Source organism: Urocitellus parryii, chromosome 16 (assembly GCF_045843805.1).
Source record: "Urocitellus parryii isolate mUroPar1 chromosome 16, mUroPar1.hap1, whole genome shotgun sequence".
In the NCBI taxonomy this organism is placed as follows: Eukaryota; Metazoa; Chordata; class Mammalia; order Rodentia; family Sciuridae; genus Urocitellus; species Urocitellus parryii.
In genome coordinates this window covers 24,465,666-24,478,474 of record NC_135546.1, presented here as the reverse complement: position 1 = coordinate 24,478,474, position 12,809 = coordinate 24,465,666, and the positions used below count along the sequence as shown (strand labels likewise).

General features: G+C 38.7%; 1 pseudogene; it reads right to left on the bottom strand.

Moving 5' to 3' along the window:
- Positions 1-6,847: 6,847 nt before the first annotated feature.
- Positions 6,848-8,059, bottom strand: LOC144250564 (uncharacterized; annotated as a pseudogene).
- Between the last annotated feature and the right edge of the window lie 4,750 nt (positions 8,060-12,809).

The window sequence follows — 12,809 nt, the reverse complement described above, 5'->3', positions numbered from 1 at the left end:
ACACTAACTCTGCATCTGAGGACACAGACGTATTTTGTCACCTGAATAAGCTGAGCAGAGCACAAACACTTGTAAGTTTTATGGAAAGGATGTGTTTAAGTTGTGTCTCTGCAGATTTGTAATTTTAATGTCTGTAGAAAGGCACGAAGTAACAAATGGAGAACACAGAACTGTGGCTGCACCAGTGGGACATGTCATCTCTCTTAATTTTATTGTCTTCTCTGATGGATAACAGCAATCCAGGAGATCTGGGCTTCAAACTCTTAAAGTTTTCTGGACACATCTGGAAAAGGATCTTGATTGAGATCATTTTCTCATGTTGATAAGGAAACTTAAATTACTCTACTTCTGGTCCTAAAATCAAATTAGTCCAAACTTGTCCAACAACTTATAATGCCTCTACGTTGATGTGAGGGACTCCTGTCACCCCCATAATTTCCCTGAAGCCCTGAAGTATGTGATGGCCCCTCTTTACTAGTTTGAACATGGAGAACACCTTCTTCTGGTTAGTGATGGTTTGGTAAGTCATCCTTTCCAAAGTAACAGTTCTATGGATCAAGCTCTAAGTAAAATGTTAAAATTTAAAAAAGAAGAGGAAGACCTATAGGTCACATGTTGTAGAAATCATAGGCAGATGGAATGTAGTCAGAGTCGAGGCAGAGTCTGAGCTGGAGTCCACTCTAAGAAACCTACATGATCAACTCCACCTTCTCTGAGAGAAAACCATGTAAAAAGCAGGCTCAGTCTCCTGGGTACTGTATAAAAATATACATAAAAGCATTAAAGCTCTATATTAAAAAGGATCCCTGTTATGTGGAGTCAAAAGAAAGGACAGTCATTTCAAGCAGACTAATTTATGTTCCACTTGTAGAAATTACAAGATAGTTCTTGAACACTGCCATTTTCGACATGTGAAGGGTTAGTACAGGCATGATAATGAATGAGACATTTGTTTTTTCTAGAAGTAATTGCAAACATGGACTAAATGGAAATATATACAATGAAAACTAATATCCACAGACAGAAATTCCACAGGGATGGGATGAGGGAGGTTGGAAAACTGAAGAAGAAAGTCACAATAATTGCCAAAGCATGAGACCTCCAAAGCCACATGAGGGGAAACATAAAACAGGAAAAGAGTGCAAGTCATTGAACAAGTATTTCAGCATATGAACAGTTAGGAAAGACACTTCAAGGGTTGAGGAAAAGTATCCCATCATGCAGCCCCCATCCTGGACCAGCCACATGAAAGTTTTGTGCTTTTGGTGAATTGGGCTATGCCTTACTCCCTGGCATAGCCCATTAATCACCAACGTGCCACCTGGAATACTGTCCCTCATATACACTCACTTCCTTGGAGGTTTCTGAATGAGCCAAGGCAGAAGCTTGGCCAGTACTCTCAACTTTGTGGAGCCAAGAAGAGCTCTTTGGAGCGGTAGAGAATTGCAGACCACACCTTTGTTGTAATGTGGACATGCTGTGTAATTAGGTGTTGTTGAGTCCAATCTCTTTGTAGCCCTGATTTTCCATAGAGAGTAAAATAATTTCATCTCTAATTGTGAGGATTAGGCCAAAACATACAGAACAATTGGGTTCCAACCAGTTCAAGAAGGCTCTCTGGGGAGCTTAGAATGGTGGTATTTGCCTGTAATCGCAGCAGCTTGGAAGGCTGAGGAAGGAGCGTCATGAGTTCAGAGCCAGCCTCAGTGAAAAAAATTTACGAAGCAGATCAGTGAGATCCTGTCTCTACATAAAATAAGCATAGGGATGTGGCTCAGGGGTTGAGTGCCCCTGAGTTCAATCTTCGTCATCGTAGTTCCCAAAAAAAGAAGAATGTCTGGGGAGTGAGTCTCAGGCTTTGGATTTATAACAGCTTTCATGGAGGTTCTAAATTGTAGAACTAATATAGAATAAGTGTTATAGGCCACACTCTTAGTTGGATGTGCATGCATTTGAGTCCAGGCTTTTATATATATATTTATATATATTATCAATTTGATGTTGATCTACTGATGGAATATTTGCTGCACAAGGCATGTATGTGCTTTATTTAAAGTCTGAAATAGTAGATATATATTTTAAATAATCTGCAGCTACATATTGAAAAATAATAGTCATCAGAAAATCTTGTATGTGAAGCTAGATCATTTCATGACTCTTTAGAACATGTAGATCTATAAGGCAACATAGTAAGAGAAAAAATAAAAGTGACACATTCATGAACTTGGGAAACCATTTAAAAATCTGAGGTGAATGTTGGTCCACAATGTGACTTCCATAACAAGACCCCTACAGCACAAAATTTAAAAATCAAGAATAAATCAAGGGGATAGATTCAAACTAAAAAGCTGCTTCTCAGCAAAAAAAAAAACCAATAATGTGAAGAGAGAACCTACAGATTTTATGCAAATCTTTACCACACCTAATTCAGAAAAAGCACTAATGTCTACGGTATATAAAGAACTAAAAATTAACACAAACAACAACAACAAAAACCAATTAACAAATGGACTCAGTAACTGAACAGACAATTTCACAGAAGAAATATAAGCCATTAAGAAATATATGAATAAACATTCCACCTATCTAGCAATTAGGAAAATGTAAATCAAAATTACTTTAAATTTTATCTCACTTCAGTCAGAATGGCAATCATTAATAATACAGGCAACAATAAATGTTGGTGAGGTTGTGGGGAAAAAGGAACACTCACACATTGCTCATGAGATTGACTCCAAATTGGGCAACCACCACGGAAAGCAGTATGGAGACGCCTTGAAAAACCAGAATGGAACCATCATTTGACTTAGCTATCCCTCTCTTTGGACTATACCCAAAGGACTTAAAAGCAGCATACTAGAGGGGAAACAGCTGCACCAATGTTTACAGCAGCACAATTCACAATAGTTAAACAACCATAGAACCAACCTATGTTTCCTTCAACAGATGAATGGATAAGTATAATGTGATTATATATATATATATATATATATATATATATATATATATATATATATATGTATATATATAATTTCCCCCACCAATGGAATATTACTTAGCTTTAAAGATGAATGAAACTATGCCATTTAGTGGTAAAAGGATAGAGTTGAAGAATATCATGCTAAGTGAAATAAGCCCCACCCCACCCCCTTACACACACAGAAACACAAAGGCCAATAGTTCCCTCCAATAGGTGGATGCTAATTCACAATGGGGGTGGGGAAAAATAGTTATTTAGATTAAGTAGAGAGGACTGCAGGGAGGGGAGGGGATATGGGGATAGAAATGATAGTAGAATGAAACAGACATTACATATAATACATAATATATACAGATGCTAAAACACTCAACAAGGGGGGGGGGTGGAGAACAGAAATTCAGTGGATTAGACAAAGTTGGATTGAAGGGAAGAAAAGTGAAATAGGAGTACAAATGACAGTAGAATGAATCAGACACAACTTTTCAATGTTTATATATGAATACACCACCAGGGAAGGTCCACACCATGTACACCTCAAGAATGGAATGCTAACTAAAATGAGTTTTACTCCATGTATAATATGTCAAAATTTGCTCTAGTATCATGTATACCTAAAAAGAGTAAGAAATTTTAAAAATGACAAGGGAAAATTTGTATACTGAGAAGGGTTATGAGTTAAAAACTCTTCAATGAATTGTAATGTCATTAAGGTTAAATAAAAGTATAAAAGAGTACCTTGAGCCCATACAAAACAACAATGGTAAATAGAGTTGCCCAAGGCAGTCTGCACAACTAGCTATAATCACAAAATTTTTGGTTTACAACTCTTTTCTATTTGTTTTACAAAGCAGCATAAGAACAATACTAACAAGTTGAGCAGAAAGGAAACATTACATAGCAGTGTTATACTATTAATAGTGCTGTGTGCACGCAAGCATTCTCAATTTCCTACCCCATGCAATAAAAAATCATGCAGTTGAAAGATACACTACTTACTGATTAGATAACACATACATGTGTTTGTGACATTCAGTTTGTGGGCAGCTGCTCAACTTGGCAGGTCAGATCCAATAGATAAGGAAGACACTCTCTTCACACAAGACAGTGTTTCCTTGAGTAATACTATGAAAACAAGAGAGAAAGCAAAAGTGAAAGACACAGGCAAATGTACTGAAAGTCTATGAAAACCCCAACACTGAACCTATGTACTAGGGAGTCCCAAAGAGCTTTTCAGGGTCCTGACTGGGAAGTGCTGGTCAGAGCATTCTCTCAACAGGTGAGAGTCTGAAGTCTTGTTCTAAGTTGTATTGAAAGTGAGGCCAAATAAGAACAAGTTAGAACAAATAAAACTTCATTCTAACATCTTGCATGACCTGATGATCCCCTGAAGAACACCCAGTCCTCCCAAGAACAGGTCAGATCCTAGAGGAGGGAGTGACAGCCTTGAGATGACTAAAGAAATTGGGATTCCAATGAGTGAGCCACCCAGCCAGATGCATTGAGAAATCAGCATTCTTTAGCTGTTTCATCAAATATTGCAGACATCATTCCAATCAAGAAAAGGGAAGATCTTTAGTATTTTCCTTAGACCTCGAGGACTGAATCTTCCCTCCTGGCCATATAAACAGTTCAAACTCTCATATGTAAAACGAAGCCAGTTTTCTGCATAAAATAATGTGGAGATAAGCATGAAACCTAGATATTTACCCTTTGGAATAAAGAATGTTCTGAATATTATTCTCCTAGAACTTATCATTATATTTCAATATTCATTTTCCCAAATAAAGTTAAATGAAATGTTGGTGGGTGGTGTTTTGTTGACCCAAAAGGTTCACATATGAAGAGAACATTGTGTTTTTACTTTTTGAACAGGACTTGTAGATGAGAGTCTAGAGGTTAATTTCAATCAAAATTGTGTTTCTCTCTCTGTGGTGTCATGGGCTCTTGGAGCTATAAGATCTGAGGAGGGACAGGGTTAGTTTATAGTATTTTATAATTACTGGGTTGCAGAGGGTTCTGGGAGACCATGACAAATGCTATCTATTGTATAATCCAATAAGTATAACAAATATTATATTGTAAATTATTAAGTAGAACCAAAGGGTCTACAAAATCAAAATATATAATGAAATAAAAAATGTGGGGGCATAAATGCTCCTATAGTATGTCTTTTTCTTTATACAGTCATCATTTTACATGTTTCTAGTTACACTTTTTTTACTGAGTATCCAAAACTAAAGAAGTGCTCCCAAATTGTGATGTTTTTCCTATATTAGAGGAGAGTATAGTCACCTCAGTGATGAAAGTCATAGAATTCATGAGGAACTGCATGGTTTCTTCAGTCCAAGATTCAGGATGGGCCTATGGACTATGTGGATTCCCCAGGAAACATTAAGACTGCTTCCCCCTTCAGCAAACCTGCTTTATTGCCTGAATACGCACGTTGGCTCCTAGTCTCTTCGGTCTTTCTTTTCTCCCTGATTGGGAGCTTGTATAACTCTCCGGAGTTGTAGATCCATTAGGGAGTACTGCTACTCTCTAAGGTGAAGTGTTAAACTCATAATTCAAACTAGGCATATCTGGGCATTATTTTAGTATCCCTAGGTCTTTCCTATAACTCTCTTAATTTTCCCATAATTACAAACAAGAGAGTATATAATTTACATAAATAATATTATCCAAATAATACTTGATTAAACATATGAAATAATTAATGGAGATGTTATAGCATTATTTACCCAATAGAATGTTTTACTATTGCATCGATCCATTAGCAAAGTGAATAGTGGGAGATGTGTGACCTAATATCATTAAATGAAAGACAAGGTTAACATTAAGAAATTCACACTTTATTTAGCAACAAATTGCATCTGTAATGAAATATAAGTAAAAATGCTCTGTAAAACTTGCATGGTGGACCATGCTTTGAACCTAGGGATGTGAGAAGCTTTGCAAGTTCAAAGTCAGGCTTCATAACTTAGTGAGGACGTATGCAACTTAGCAAACCCTATTTCTAAAGAAAAAAGAAAAAAATCTGAGGATGTAGTTTACTGATTAAGTGTCCCTAACTTTAAGGGGCTCTGAAAATTTTAAATTTTAAATTTCATATTAATATTAAGAGACTTCTGAAATAATCAACTATGAGTATTATTATTTCTCCAGTTGAGAAAAATGAGACTCTTTAGTAATTGTTGATTGATACTAAAATTATATCCTTTTAGGGATGCACAATTCTATACTTGTATTTCCTTATTTCTACAATATGAGCTCAAGATGTTAAGAAAATTTTCAGCAAATGTCAAAAGCAATTACCCATTTTCTATATTTAAATGTTTTTTTTTCCCTCCTAGGTCCCAAATACTTCAAGGGATGGGCTATAGATATGTAACTTACTACCATCTTTATATTTCTCAAGGTGTTTTTGTAAATATTTTGCTGTTATCTAAGGTACACACTTTGGACAGATGCTACTCCACATTTGCTACAGATATGAGGTCAGTAATTAAAAAATGTTGGAAATTTGAATACAGTCTTGGACACATTCTTTGGGTTTCTATATGCTATAAATCCTCCAGGGTTTCAAAAATGATGGATCAATGGTCAAAAGCTTTCCAAAAATTTTTCCGTACATCCTCTCTCTAGTATGAATTCTGAGGTGCTGAGTAGGGTGTGACCAACTATTGGAGACTCTGTCACCTATTTTATATTTATATGATTCCTGTGCTGTCATATCTCTGGTGTGAAATAGTGTTGAAGTACTGTGAAATAGGGTTGATTTATCCTTAGAGACACTGATGCAATGTTTTCATTGTAAAACTTCTCTCCAGTATAAAATCTATAATGTTTAGTAAGATGTGATCTTCAATATTAAAAGCTTTGCCATTCTTCACATTTATAGGACTTCTCTTTAATACGGGTTCTCTGGTGTCGAGTAAGTGATGATTATTGATTAAAAGCTTTGCCATATTCTTTACATTTGTAGAGCTTCTCTCCAGTGTGTATTTGCTGGTGCTGAGTAAGTGATGATTTTTGACTGAAACTCTTGCCACACAATTTACATTTATAGGGCTTCTCTCCAGTATGAATCCTTTTGTGACAATTAAGCTGTGAGATGGTATTAAAAGCTTTGACACATTCTGTACATTTGTAGGGCTTCTCTCCAGTGTGGATTCTCAGGTGCCGAGTAAGTGATGATATGTGCGTAAAAAACTTGCCACACCCTTTACACTTGTAGGGCTTCTCTCCAGTGTGGATTCGCAGGTGATGAGTAAGTGATGATTGTTGACTGAAACTTTTGGCACACACTGTACATTTGTAGTGCTTCTCTCCAGTGTGGATTCTCAGGTGCCGAGTAAGAACTATTTTTTGATTAAAACCTTTGCCACATTCTTTACATTTGTAAGGCTTCTCTCCAGTGTGGTTTCGCTGGTGCTGAGTAAGTGATGATTTTTTACTGAAACTCTTGCCACACACTGTACATTTGTAGGGCTTCTATACAGTATGAATCCTGATGTGGTAATAGAGATGTGAGTTTGTATTAAAACTTTTGCCACACACTTTACATTTGTAGGGCTTCTCTCCAGTATGAATACTTTTGTGCCAATTACGCTGTGAGATGCTATTAAAAGCTTTGCCACATTCTTCACAGCTGTAGGGCTTCTCTCCAGTGTGAATTCGCTGGTGCTGAGTAAGTGATGATTTTTGACTGAAACTTTTGCCACACAATTTACATTTGTAGGGCTTCTCTCCAGTATGAATCCTGTTGTGGCAATAAAGATGTGAGATGCTATTAAAAGATTTATCACACTCTTTACACTTGTAGGGCTTCTCTCCACTGTGGATTCGCTGGTGATGAGTAAGTGATGATTTTTGACTGAAACTTTTGCCACACAATTTACATTTGTAGGGCTTCTCTCCAGTATGAATCCTGTTGTGGCAATCAAGATGTGAATTTGTATTAAAACGTTTGCCACATACTTTACATTTGAAGAGCTTCTCTCCAGAATGAATTCTCTGGTAATTTTTAAGGCTTGGTTTTTGACTGAAACCTTTGCAAAATTGTTTACATATGTTGGGCATCACTCCAGGTTTTTTCCACTGGTGACAAATAAGATTTGAGCTTTTATTAGAAGTTTTGTCACATTCTTTGCATTTGCATGGCATATCTCCTGTATGAACACTGTGATGTTGAGTAAAGTTCTTGAGTACATTGCATTCTTCACATTGGTAGGTCTTCTCTGCAGAATAAATTTTTTGGTGTTGAGTAACGGTTAAAAAACTTTTTAAGGCGTTCCCACACTTTTTACATTTACAGGTCTCTCCTTCAGTATAAATCCTCTGATACTTAACATGTTGTAACTTTTCACTAAAAGTTTTTTTCACATTCTTTAAATTTGTAGAATTTATCACTGTCATAGTATGTGCTGTATTTAAAAATATATATCAAAGCATTTGCTTGCTCAATATCTTCTATACTTATAGGGCTCTCTTTCTCTATAAATTTTCTTGTGTTAAGCAAGCTCTGCACTGTGGTTAAGAGCCCTTTCACATATCTTACACTTGCAGGTTTTGTCTTGGCTATGAATATTTTAATGAATACTAGTTTTTGATCACTAAAGCAAGACTTTCCTACATTTTTCATCTTGGTAAATTTCCGTTAGACAAGGACTAAGATTTCTCTATATTCATAATTTTTATCACCAATGTAAATATACTGGTCATTACTCAGGGTAGAGACATGGCTTGTTGTGTTACTTATAGCATTATCTATATAGTGCACTTTCCAGAAATCTGTATCAGAATTGTCATTGAGCAATGGTGGAGAAGTAGAAACTTTTCTACAATTCTTAATATTATCCATTTGGGCACAAGGAGAAATTCAACTTTTGTTTCAGAAAAAATGGACATTTTATAAAGAAACTCCCAAAAGGATCACTTTTAGAAATATATTTTCTGTACAAATGTTTGACTGGAATTTTAAATCAGTGCTACTTTTATAATTTGCCAAGTTAAAAACTGATGCATGGACTAGATTTTAAATTTTCCACATTGCCTTTCAGTTAAAAAATGGCTATGGATTTATTCTTAAAGACACATAAAACTCCTCAAAATAATTGGAATACATTGAATTTTTGTTTCAGATATTAATTGTCTCTGGTGTCTTTTGACCATATAATTTTTATCATAAATAGGGACTACTGATTGATTTTGTCTATTATAATACAATTTTGAACTTTACTCTCACCTATATTTTCCCATTGTTTTCTTGGTTGTAAATAGTCAAAGTCACACTTTCCATATCTTCCCTCTCTCTCTTTTATTCCCTGCTCTGGGAAAATTTGTCAAGGATGATGAGAAGTCATGGCTGTAATAAATAAAAATAACAAACATGTTTACTTACTGTACTGGGCTGAGTATATTTTGCAAACCTAAGAAATTACAGCAAAAAATAACATCAGCACGGGAGTGGATTATTAAATCCAAGTCCATCATTACTGTAGAAATATATAAGTCAAATAAAAATACACACAGAAAATTATTTTGAAGATTGTTCTAATCATCTTTGTGTTCACAGTATCCAAGATGAGTACATTACTATGGAGAGTAATATAGTAGAGAAAAATACATTGTGTTACACAAAGATATTCCTCCTGCAGAATATATTTTCAAAATCTACCAACTTTCTTCTGTTTCATTAAAGATAAAAATATGAAACATGTGAATATTTGGGGACTGTTCAAAAAGCAGTTCCTGCTTACCAACAGAAAAAAAAAACATGGCTAAATCAAGTGTAGACAAAGTTATGAATCACTCAAAGGGAATAGTCAATTATCATTTAAAAGAAGTTTACTGAGGGGGATCCAACATGGCGGCCGGCGAGCAGGCAGCATTTTCTATACCTTCGCAGTAACGGGATCAGAGAGACAAATAAATACACTTGAAGGGGACCTGCTGAGGATCTTCTAACAATATTCCACTGAAAGGAGACCTGCCGATAACTAGTAAGTCTGTGTTAGGGGTCAGTTTGTCCCAGGCGAGTGAATTTCGGCAACACGGAGCAGGGCCACAATCCCACCGGTCACGGCAGCGGCTAGACTGGGCCCCGCAGGGCTGAGTCTGCGATCTGCCTCTGGCAGTTCAGCGCTATGATCCACACTCCTACCACCCCACCCCCCCCAGCCGGTTCGGAGCAACGCTGAGCAGGGACTCAATCCCACCGGTCGTGGCGGTGGCTAGACTGGGCTCCGCAGGCCTGAATCTGTGAACGGCCTCTGGCGGTTCAGCGCTACGATCCACACTCCTACCACCCCACCACCCCCAGCCGGTTCGGAGCAACGCTGAGCAGGAACTCAATCCCACCGGTCGCGGCGGCGGCTAGACTGGGCTCCGCAGGCCTGAGTCTGTGAACGGCCTCTGGCGGTTCAGTGCTATGATCCACACTCCTACCACCCCACCACCCCCAGCAGGTTCGGAGCAACGCTGAGCAGGAACTCAATCCCACCGGTCGCGGCGGCGGCTAGACTGGGCTCCGCAGGCCTGAGTCTGTGAACGGCCTCTGGCGGTTCAGCGCTACGATCCACACTCCTACCACCTCACCCCCCCTAGCTGGTTCGGAGCAACGCCGAGCAGGGACACAATCCCACCGGTCATGGCGGCGGCTGGACTGGACCCCGCAGGCCTGAGTCTATGAACGGCCTCTGGTGGTTTAGCGCTACGATCCACACTCCTACCACCCCACCCGCCCCCAGCCGGTTCTGAGCAATGCGGAGCAGGGACACAATCGGCTAGACTGGGCCCCGCAGGCCTGAGTCTGAGAACTGCCTCTGGCAGTTCAGTGCTACGATCCACACTCCTACCACCCCACCCCCCCCAGCTGGTTTGGAGCAACGCCGAGCAGGGACACAATCCCGCCGGCCACTGCTGAACTGCAGCGACACTGGTTGGAGTGGGGGTGGAGCAGGGTCGCCGCCTGAGTCCGGAGGGGGCTCAGCGTCCTGTTGGAGAGGTAGTACCCCCATTGGGAGGGGGGACTGTGCAGAACTGCGATCCACCGGCCTAGAGGTCTGCCAGCGTGGTAGGCACGTCACACCAATTGGAGTGGGGACCCAGCAGAGCCGCCACCCACATCCAGATCAGGACCTACGACCCCAGGGCGTGGTAGTTACATTACCACAATTGGAGTGGGGGCAGAGCAAAGCCGCCTCCCGTGCCTGCAGGGGGGGCAGACCTGCGACCGACCAGCGTGGTAGACAGACCACCATAATTAGAGGAGGAGCACAGCCACTACCCGCCCTGCAAGGGAGACTCTCCAACTATACAAGAGCAACATAAATAAATATGGGGTAAATTTTAAAAACACAACAGTTGCACCAAGCAGAAAGAAACGCGAGCAGTATGAAAAGACGAGGAAAGAAAGGACCACAAGCAATGCAGGTCAACTCAACTTTAGAAGAGGTAATAGCTGCAACAGATGGAATATCAGATAAAGAGTTCAGGATATATATGCTTCAGATGATCTGGAGTCTCAAGGAAGACATGAGACAGCAAAATCAGACAATGAAAGATCACATTGACAAACAAATCCAGGAAGTAAAAGATCAATTTCACAGGGAGATAGAGGTAATAAAAAACAAACAAATAGAAATTCTAGAAATGCAGGAAGCAATAAACCAACTTAAAAACTCAATTGAGAATACTACCAGCAGAGTAGATCACTTAGAAGAGAGAACATCAGACAATGAAGACAAAGTATTTCAACTGGAAAAGAACATAGACAGCTCAGCAAGTCTGCTAAGAAACCATGAGCAGAACATCCAAGAATTATGGGACAATATCAAAAGACCAAATTTAAGAGTCATTGGGATACAGGAAGGCACAGAGCTCCATTCCAAAGGAATAAACAGTCTATTCAGTGAAATAATATGAGAAAACTTCCCAGAATTGAAGAATGAGACAGAATCCCAAATCCTAGAAGCCTACAGGATGCCAAATGTTCAAAATCATAAGAGATCCACACCTAGACACATTATAATGAAGATGTCCAACATACAGAATAAGGAGAGAATTTTAAAAGCTGCAAGAGAAAGAAAGCAGATTACATTTAGGGGTAAACCAATCAGGATAACAGCTGATCTCTCAACACAGACTCTGAAAGCTAGAAGGTCCTGGAATAACATATTTCAAACACTGAAAGACAATGGGCTCCAACCAAGAATCGTGTATCCGGCGAAATTAAGCTTCAGGTTAGAAGATGAAATCAAAACCTTCCACGATAAACAAAAGTTAAAAGAATTCGCAGCTAGAAAACCATCTCTTCAAAAAATCCTTGGCAAAACATTACAGGAAGAGGAAATGGAAAATAACATTGAAAACCAACAATGGGAGGTAGGACAGTAAAGGGGGGAAAGTAGTCAAAGAGGATAACAAATTAGGTTTAGTAACATCAATAAACAAATATGGATAGAAGAACAAACGATATCTCAATAATAACCCTAAATGTTAATGGCTTAAACTCACCAATTAAGAGACACAGGCTAGTTGAATGGATCACAAAACAAGACCCAACAATATGCTGTCTACAGGAGACGCATTTGATAGGAAAATATGTACATAGAATGAAGGTGAAAGGTTGGGAAAAATCATATCACTCATATGGACCGTGGAAACAAGCAGGAGTGTCCATACTCATATCTAATAAAATAGATTTCAAGCCAAAGCTAATCAAAAGGGATAAAGAAGGACACTTCATACTGCTCAAGGGAACCATACACCAACAAGACATAACAATCATAAATATATATGCCCCAAATAATGGTGCAGCTGTGTTCAT